This window comes from Trachurus japonicus, chromosome 8 (assembly GCF_045865225.1).
Source record: "Trachurus japonicus isolate A0001 chromosome 8, Traja_1.0".
NCBI classification, from domain to species: Eukaryota; Metazoa; Chordata; class Actinopteri; order Carangiformes; family Carangidae; genus Trachurus; species Trachurus japonicus.
Window position 1 is genome coordinate 15,337,700 of NC_140914.1, and position 10,991 is coordinate 15,348,690.

The window sequence follows — 10,991 nt, forward strand, 5'->3', positions numbered from 1 at the left end:
TTTTCTGACAGGCCTTTCCATGGGCAATTTTCCCAGGACGACCCCATTATTATTCCACAGAGACGTCTGCCCCCTCCGAACCCTATGGGTGGTCTTTCTGAGGGCAAAAGGAAGAGGAAAAGAAAAGGAAAAGGGGGGAAAAAATCTGGTGATAGGCCCGTGGAGACTGGACAACAATAAAAAACACAACTTAGTAAAATGAGACAAAACAAGATGAAGAGTCACAGAGAACTCTTAACATATTTCCAACATACAGTACCCTGTATTAATTGCTGGACTGTGTCTGTTGGTGGATATACTATCTCTTTTGTCTGTGTCTGTATTCAGGAAAAACACAAACTGATGTTTAGTCAAGTCAAAAATGTGACCATAAAATGATAATAAAATCATATCCCAATTTGTATTTGTGTTTCAAACATACTGTAATAGTGTATACCTACAGTAAAGAGTTTAGTGTGTGCTCTTATACCACTGGCAATCATTCCTCTGTTTAGATTACCTACAGGGACAGTCTGAATTGACCCCCGCACTGAGTTGCTTTTAAATTGTCCAGTCCATAAAATTCTTTTTTTTTCTTTCTTAAACCAATAAGACACATCCAGTGGAGGAAACCCCTGCTAAATCACATGGAAAGACAAGTTGACCACAAGGCCGTCTCCATGGAAGCTACACCCTCAGCTTAAGAACTACTCTGTGGGAGCACAGGGAGGACACGTTTCCTACACCCTGAACCGTATTGAACATTGTTTACATTAAATCAGGGGAATTACACCAGTGCGTGAAGTCACTCTTGAGAAATTACATTGATACAAATTTATAATCCTGTCATCATTTGATTTTGCTCACTGCTGGAGTAGACATAGGAAGTGCAACTTTGCCCCACAGCCATCTATCTTGCGCTGGCCCCATGAGGGCACCGGCCTGTGCCAAGAGGCCGAGCTGGGCCAGCCCGCTGGAACCCTTGGTGAGCTCCCTTGCCTTTGTCTAAGGATGTGGAAGAAACCTGGCACCGGCCCGAGGTCAGCGTCACAAAATTATATTACCATAATCCCATTAAGTGTGTCTGAGGCCTCATGAGCTCCAGCTCAGTCTGGAAGGAAGGTAGGTGAGGGCTGGCAGTGGGTGGGTTTGTACTAAACAACACAGTCAGTGGAGAATATGAGGTCAAAGATTACCTGCACTTTAGATGTGTATGCTTTAGCTTATGTGATTATTATTGGCCTCAATTACAGTATCATAATCTTATATATTAGTGTAGACTTAAATTGAAACATTCCCAAAGCATGTGTTTTATGACAGCATGGGTTAAACTGTTGTATTTGACACCGATATATTATAATAAAAAAGAGCATATAAATGTTCCTCTGAGCAAACCAATGCTCTATAATTGAATCCAGGAGCCTAAACAAGATGATGGCTCAAGTGGGTTTGCCTGTAAGCTGTCTATAATCAAGGTTTCTCATCCTTATCTTTATTATCCCCTTGTCCTTCAGAGAAGGATTCTGTCCAATAATAATGAGATTTTCCATCCATCTTTACATTTGTTTCCAATTACGACACTGAGAGAAACGTTTGGGCTGTCCAATCCGCCAGGGATACAGTAGCTTGTCTTCGCTAATTCCCTCATCTGTACCTGGTACATCTCCACAGAACATATGATTTAACAGTGTGCATGCCCATCGAGACACAGGTTGGTTGACACCGTCCTCAGGGCATGAGAGCTGAATATAAGCCGAGTTTTGGCAGCTGATCCTTGTGGAATAACTGCGGCTGTAACATACTGTACGTAGAGATTCTCTGAAATGTAACATGCAGGAATGCAGCCTTGTTTCTGTGTTGTCTTAATTGTCTTAAATTGTGACCACAACTATGCATAAAATAACCAAAAATGGATGGTAATTAACCCTTTTTTCTGCCATGCAGTGTACTATTTATAGAGGCATGTGGGGCAAATAGCAGGGCTAATCTGAGGTTTCTATTTGCTTGCTTTCAACAGTCATAATTATCTGTCACATTTGTTCTATACTGGATAACAGCAAGAAAAACAATGTAAATGGAACACTTGGGAGGAGCTGCACACAGGGTGGGGTGTGTGGATGTGCATGTCTTTTCAGGGGAGCAGAGGTGTTAGCTGCTATAGTTCCCGCAGTGACTACTGTGAGCCAGGAGTATTATCAGCAGCCATTTCTTTACTTAAAGGGCCCAGTATCTCAAACATACCTCCCCTCTGTTTGTCCATTCCATCTGCAGGACAACCAGTGAGACTTAATCCTTTGTCCAAATAAGTTAATACCACAACTAACATGTAAAAGTAAAGTTCAGGGCCAAATGCAGATTCCTGAGAGACAGACAGTGCCTAACCTGGCAGTAAACCAATTAATTACACACAGTGACTCAGTTCGTCATGGAGACACAAACCGACACACACACACATATGTACACATACAACACAGTGGGCTGTGTCACACAGTAAATGAGAACACAAAAAACCATGTCTGTTGCTCCTGTGTGTTAATGTGTGTGTGTGTGTGTGTGTGTGTGTGTGTGTGTGTGTGTGTGTGTGTGTGTGTGTGTGTGTGTGTGTGTGTGTGTCTATATGACCGTAGGTTGTTTCTCCTCCCTGTTTCTCGCTTTTTTCCCTTTTTCTTTGTTGACCTCCAGCTCCCAGCATGTGTTCTGATATGGTTCGTCTCTGTTGCCTTTTCCTATGGGAGAAGAGATTAGTGAAATATGGGCAGAATGCCTCACGGTCAATGGGGTCTTCACCGGCCTCATTTCCTCCACGCAGACCGCTGTCAGAGAGCGCTAACCAGAGCCCCCGAGGCCTGATGCTGACAACACAGGAGGAAGCAGACAGTATTAAGTTTCCTTAAAATTAAAGCAAATATCTCTTCACTGTAATAAATAGAACCCAGTAATTCAATTTGAGTAAAGAGGCTAATAAGACACAAGTGTCTTGTGATTCACTGCTTACGATTTTCTGGCCGATTACAGCAGAAAGACAGTCGACTGCTCACATGACTGGGTGACAGGACAGTGCAAGTTAAATCTGCATTAACTTTGAAACAAAGGTTAAATGCGTGAAGCAAGGATCACAATACTGCAAAATAACTTCATGGATTTTTCAAAAATGAAGTTGCTCATGCTGCCATGCTGCAACTTTCCCAAAGTTACATGTGCAGCCTCTTTAGTGCATTAATTGGTAGCAGTTCTGGGATGGGGGTTGGGCAGGCAGGCCTTAGGCTGGTTCTGCTCTGTGCCCCTATTATTTTCTCCACAGGCAGTTTAGTGCTTTCCAACTACCTCTGAAGCATCAGCACTTTTGCCCTTGTTGTGTGCAGGAGGGAATACTTTGAAACGAGGTGTAGGGGGACTCTCTGCAGGGGGCTTTTATGCACCTCTAATTTTAGAGAACAGTTGCTTTTACAGATGCCCCAATCCACCCAGGTAGTTTTATCTCTATGATTGTCAAGTGTCATTTGTGGCCACACCACACATAAGTTAAGATTTAAAAGTCACTCTCTAATTCAACAGCTGTGTATCTGACGAAAAAAAAAAAAAAAACTCCTGAGAATATCTTTTCCAGTGCCCCTTCTATTCTGCCAGAGGCTTAGAAAACATGGAATTAGCATCATGTCCCAGAGTGCATTGAAGCAGCAACTGGTGGGGAACAGGTGTGTTTGGTGAGCACATGGTGAGGGTGATGAGGTCTGCCACATGTTTTACGCATACAGTAACACACACACACACACACACACACACACTGCTGCTTAACTAATGCAGAGAGAGAGACGGACGGGGATGGTAACCTCTACTGGAACTATGTTTCTGTGTCTCTGTCAGATTAGAGCGGAGAAAACGAGACAGTACATCTGGAGAAAGAGACAGTGGGGGAAAGAAATTTTTAAAAAAAGGTGCCAGTTAAGTGTCTTTTTGACATGGGCTAGATGAAGGAGAAATTTGAAGCTCTCGCTTTAGAGCAGGATCACACAGTGGGATTTCAATAAATGAGTGAGTGCTGTGCCCAAGTCCAGAGCCAAAGCTGCCAGACGGTACATCCAGCCCTCTCTCTCTCTCTCTCTCTCCCTCTCTCTGTCAGCCTTTCTCTCAAGTCACTTTTTGTAACTTGCTGTGAAATTCCAAGGAGACGTCAGGAAGAGAAGTATCAGGAGGCAGACATTTGGTTTTTACGTTCAGTAAAGCCAACTTTTTGAATGCAGTACACGTTTTAAAGATATTTTTTCACCCTATAGAAAATTTACTCCTTGTTGTTTTGCATCTATTTGTCTTTAAAAACATAACAGCTTTATCCCTACCCGGTAAATGCAGTCTTTGCTTTGCGTTTAACCCCCAGCATATGAGAAGGGGAGAAAAAATGCATGAAAAGCATATCCCCCAACTCCATTAGCTCTGGTTGCCACGGTAATAAAGCCTACTGGTGTTCATGGGCCTCGATAGCCTCTTGGCATCAGCCAATAGCAAGGGAGATGGGGCTCCTAACCCTGGGAAAAATCATGCCCTCTCCTGATTTATGATAGCTGTGAAAACTTCAAAATTCTCTCCCAGACGTGTCAACAAACATCACAGCGCAGGTTCAGCTATGCATGTGCTCATGTGCAAAGATCCAACAGGCCTGTTTGACACCTTGTTAAGGTTTTCCTCTCCTTCCTCCTGCCCTATCTACCCTTGCATATCCATGCCCCTGTGGCCCTTTGGGCCTTGGGCACTGACCCCAGAGCCCTGAAGATCACTCAAAGGAGCCTCCGAGCCACCACAACAATCTAGTAACATTTGGCCTCCAGATTTTTTTTCCCTGAAGGTTTCCCCATTAGCCTCCATTTAAAGCTTATCTTTATTGATGTACAGCAAATTGGTATGTGACCAGTGTTTCAGCTGCACTCTGTTTTCACCCCAAATGTTGACAGATACAAAGCCCAACCTCATCATCAAGGGATCCCAAACTCATACGATCGGTCAACAACTGAGAAACAAAACATTTCTCTCTGTAAATCTAATTGAAGATAATTATATAAACTGGGTACTTGATCTTTCATTTTTATTTCTCTTAGAGTCGATTCAATCATACATCTGATTATTCAGGGATCTGTTAACCTCTGCAGTCACAGGTTTTATGTCCCACCCAAACCATAACAAGAGTCCAAGGACCTGTGTCCATGTGTTTAATCTGCCAAAGTACTCCACAATGACCATGAGAACAGACTCTCCTGTAAGATCCAGGAATGCACTGTTGCATATCAATGACCCACATCAACAGAGAAAGACAGAGAGAGAGAGAGAAAGAGAGAGAGAGGAAGAGAGAGAGGGAGAAAGGGTGAGAGAAAACAAAAAGAGAGGATAAAAGGGCCCCTTCCAAACACAGGCGCACACACACAAACACATTGCAAACACACACAGGCAGGCAAGTCTGTGAAATATGACAGCCCCACGGTGAAGAAGGTGGGGGTGAGGGAAGCCATATTGTAACAATCTTATTCTGTGGTCATTAATCGTATCCTGCTGTTCCAGCCTCCCCGACCGTGTGCGCTCAGCGTATGTCAAACACATTTCCCCTCTCTCGGTGGGCGCACTCCCAGCCAGCTCCAATGCTGCACAAAGACACAAACCCTGAGAGCTCCTGAAGGCAGACAGGCCAGATAATCTCCCCCTCGGACTCCAGCGCCAAGTCCAGAGCCAGGCATAAAGACACAGATAGGCACAGGCCCACAGGGAATGTCCTTGGACCTGGCTGCTGCTGATGCTACCAAGCTACACTGACAAAATGCCACAACAAGTCATACACTTCACGAATCAGATGAAAAAAAGTTGTGAAATGCTACTGTTTAAATGTACATAATCCCACTGTTGCCTTTTTTTTTTTTTTTTTAACCAAATATCCATACGTGGGCTTTTAATAACAGTACAGATGGCTTAGTTTAACAATGTGTCCTAGCTCGGCTTATGTGATCATGACAAAGGGACACTTGAATGCACCATTTGGTTGGAATCAAGTAAAACTAATCATTTGAGATACATCCCCATTACATAACTGATGACAGATTTAGTATTCCACAGCAATCCCTAATTCTCCTCATTGATAAACATGGACAATATCTGGGCAGCCATGGTTATTTGGCAACAGTAAAGTGCATCTTCCCTCTCCTCCTTTTTGTCCATCCATCCCTCCATACTGCTTGTATTGCTCCCTCTTTCCCCCTCCTGCTGTGAGCTGCCTCATTAGGGAAGTGATGATGTAACCCCTCTCTTTCATCAGGCGCTGCCATTTGTCATTATGACTGACAAGTGCTGAGGTGGGCCAACAGAGCAACAGGGGAAAGAAATGCCTGCCATTGGCCCTGTAGCTGGTTCTATCTTTTGTTACACCTTTCCCTCACCTTCCTATTTGACAACACCCCTGAGTGGGTAAAGAGCCAAATATGCACTACTGTTTAGTGTTGTCACTGCCATTGCTGTCGGATATAAATACATAAAAAATATAGTGGTCATCAATCAGTCTCTACATTTCCATATTGTCAGTGGGTCTACATTTGTCTCAAGAACTGCAACTGAGGACTACTGCCAGAAACCTGAGAAGTCTCTTGACAAGTGGAGTCACTGGAGCAATGGAAAATCAGTCTGAAACTCCATCAATCACAGCACAGGAGATTGGTTGAAAGACATGCTATTCACTACCAGTCAGCTCTGAGATCCTGACAAGATAATAGATTGTGAAGCTGTCAAAATAACTTGATTGAGGAGATGTATTGATAGAAAATCAACGGCTTTCCAGACCATACAGCTACTGTAAGTGATATTTTGGTATCTCTGTTACTAGAGGTAAATCATTCCTTATGGGCTCCACTGGTGCTGTTGAAGTTGATCAGTGTGCAGGCTCAGGCATATTTGATATTTCGTGATTTCCAAGCTCACAATTGCGTCACTTTTAAAATTGTACTTCTCTTTTCTCAGAAGCAAACTAATGTAGATTCAAGGGTAGGGCGGAGGCCCACATGGGGAACAAAGAGGACCAACAATAAAACAATGGCAAAGATAAAACAATTATCTGAACCTGAGAGCAACAAGTAGATGCACTTTAAGCACTCCTTGACACTAAATGCGATGAGATTAGTTTGCCTGTGGTCAAGGGACGAGTGTAAGTATCTGAAGATGCCTTGACAGAACCCTTGACCTGTAGGTCTTAGTTTGGGTGGGTGCCCGTCAGTGGGGACAGGGAGGGGGGTGATTGATTGTGTCCCTGTCGGCAGGCTCAGCTGGACATCCAAGAGAGATCTCCCCATCCATCAGATAGTTCAGACGCAGGAGAAGCTGCTTCCAGATGGGAAGCATTGTTCCTGGGCCACCCTGGCAGACGTCCGGAGGACCCCGCAAGACCCAAAATGTTACTGACAGCAACCACAGACAGCCCACAACCTCCGCATCTGTGCCTGTCTGTCAACGCACTTCAGAAGTCAAGCGGACACACCCAGCCTAATCAATACCATACACCAGATAGGATCTTTGCAGAAACAATAGCTGTCATTACAATCACTGGCCAGAGCTCACCGTTCATCCGCAGAGTGGAGATCAGAGGTAGCAGCGATGGTGCGCTGGCAGCAATCACTGTGTCTAGTGACTAGTGAGGCGTAACATGGGGACTTAATTGTGGTGCAAGGCCTAATTGCGTGGTCAGGACAGGGGGTAATGAATTAATCCCAAGCCAGTCATCCATGATGAGAATAAGCAAGTCCTCAGCACAGTAATTACACTGCTGCTCGTTAACCTCTAAGCTTCAGGACACGAGAGAGTGTTATGCGTCTGATTTGGATGACATTCCCTATCTTTTAGCCTCTTACACATGCAACCACATTTGAAAAACAGGTAGAGCAGTTGTTGTGGCGCTCTTAAAGGTTACACAACAGTCCCCATAGCATCCACCAGCCAATCCAGGGAGGCCAGACATTCAGTTAGTGATTGGAGGAGCAGGAGTGCTTGCCAGGTTGCAAGCCCCGCTGACAGATTTGAATGTGTTTTCTAGGAGGGAATGGGTGGGGATATATGTGATCCCATGGCCCCACTATGACAGGCGTCACGCCGCTCTCCATGTGATGATCTCTTCCATATGGACCCAGGAATGGTCAGTCTGTGTTTACATGAGCTGATCCCCAAAACGTGTCCCAGGACCCGTGCTCTGGCACTGCAGGCTGGGAGGGAAGCAGACGAAAAGAGCTTGGGCAATCAGGACACCCCCTACTGAAGTTCCATTAGTGTAGACTGCACAGCGGCACCAAGCAGAGCAGCAACCTGCCAAAAACACCCGCACTTTCACATGTACTTACACACAAACACTTAAACACACACCAAGCACTGTTAAGGATTACACTCATCATATTTTCATAATTGTTGCAGGCACCTGAAAGTCAAGGCCAAGTCAACACATTTTGCCTGGCAGCCTATGAAAAGGGCCGTTTGTGTGGAATGCATATCAAAAGCATTTCATGTGTGTTTGCTTCAGCAAACTGAAGAAAATATCAGGGTGTCACATTCAGATGGCATCTTTACAGAATCTGAGCGTCTTTGTCAACCTTGGACTGAAAAAGGTGTAATATAATTTTAATGAGGTGGAAGTCTGAAGTCTTCTAAGTTTCACTGCCAAACTAAATCCTGGCAGCTGGACTGAAGATTGGTACTTAGATCCCTCGACTCTGAAATAAGGTAAAATGTTGAACAGCTAGAACTGTTTGGACCTTTGCAGCTAGAAAGGTGCAACAAATAGTGTCGTCATAAGGATGAGTGTGACAGAGATGTGCTTGAAAAGACTGCAAATTTGCATGAGACTAATTATTTCTCTGTGGGTTTGGACTCCATCAGCTGAGAAATGTCAGAACTGTATCTACCAGTCTCTCCTCCTCTGTCTCCCTGATAGCCTCTCCTCTATTCAAAACATCAATTCACCCTGAGAGTATAAACCCCTCTATGGATGTTTGGAAAGGGGGGCTCTCCCCATAGTCTACTTAAATAACCACTTCCCCTGGAATGAAAACAGATCCATATAGGACACTGGTATCTCCTCTCCTACTGGGGCACCTCTCTCAGTCTCTCCTGACTAAGTTCAGGGTCTGGGCTTAGCGATGGGCGCTGCGATGGCGGAAAACTGCCCCTTCTCTGTTGACTCAGTGTTAGAAGTGAGTAAGCTGAACTCAGGCCTAGTCTCACTGGGGACCAGCCGCACCCCGCTAATGACATCCAGCCTTGACATTCTTAAAAAGTCTCTGGTTATTAAGGAAAACAAACAGCGACATCAGACTCACTCACTCTCTCTACTAACAAATACCGTCCCCAGGCAATCTAGAGGATCGCTGGTGCAACTCAATAGTCCCCTCTTGAAAATCAAATCAGGTTATGGTGATTGTGGCCCAGTATTTATCCTGTGAAGTGAATGAAGGAGACAGCCGTAGATTTGATAACACAGTGTGTGCAGGAAGGGAGGGCTCCTACCTGACTCAACTTTTTCAGCTACTGTGAGGGGCAAAGGAGAAAATGCACACACAGATGCACACATTTGAAGTTTATAATGATGTGTTCCCATTGCAAGGGGATTCATGGTGGGATGTGGTTCTCATCCCATTGGAGGGAGCTCTTCAACCCCCCTCCACCTGCCCCCCACATCCCCACCCGCCCTCCCCCATCTTGCCACACATCATTGCCCTGCTAAACGCTGACAATTGGTGACAAATGGACTGCACTGCACACTGTGCGCCAGTTGCCCCGGGAGACGGTGGCGGACTCAGGGCAGGGAAGGAGAGCAGAGGAGGAAGGGAGCAGAGTCCTTGCAGCAGCAAGGCGCCTGGCACAGGTGGCTGAAAATCAATACAGATCCGGCCTCTGATTGGGCCTGACAGCACCAGAGCAGTGGAGTGTGGGAATCCACTGAGTACCACACACAGCTAAATTGGATGATGGAGGGCAAGAGAGCAGAGGAGGAGCAGAAGGGAGAGGGAGGGGTGAAGACACGTTATTCCACATTATCAGAATGACATTTTGACAGGATGACAAGGACACGCTCCGAACGCATGCACACATGGAACAAGATAAATGAGAAGGACACTGAAGCAGATGGCATGTGAACACTAATGCACAATTCATATTTTGCATGTTTCTGTGGTTCGCTTAATTATACTGCAGTCCTAAGGGAATTACACTGTTCAAGTTTAACAATGCAGCTGCTGACAGTGGCATGTTGAATTATTAGTAGGCTAAATGCTCTCGTTAAGTGCAAAAAACGACTCATGCATTCATGCACACATATACAGTATATAGCGCCCCTCTTGCTTTCTGTCGAGCATTAAAACACCCTTGCTGAGCTTGCAGTAACACTAATTTCACTCAAAGTCCAAGTGCACGCAAAAGTGTGGCACTGTGGGCCACTGTGCGGTCGCTTGGCCTAAACATGTGACCAGTCATTCCTCCAGGCCTTGAGTCAGTGAACAAAAAATGGAATAAATAAGCACTGAGAACAAGACCCAGAGGAGACTCTCTGAAATATGATTATCAAAGCTTTTACAAGGTTGTCATCACCTCTATCGTGTATTGGAAGAAATCCACTGGCAGGTGCACACAAACGATTGACATAATTGTTTCAGCACCATAACGCGTACTGCTAAAATCATGTCCTTCATGTCCCAGGGAACAAATACAGAGTGTCCAAATACTGAGTTTCCATTGTTTACTTGATCAAAACTCATCAACACATGTGTGCGGAAAATATTATAATTTTCTCCAGGTGACAGATTCACTAATCATGTCAATGTTGATGATACACTTCAGAGAACAACAAGTAAAAGAGATCAGAAGAGCGTAAAAAGATAAAAGTAGTTTTTGGCCTGTGTTCAGACTGCGATGTTCTGATGAGTTCACTGTGACTAAATATAACATTTTACACCAATCTACATATTCTATTTTCTGGCTGGGGATAAGTCATTTCTGTAGACTTGAAT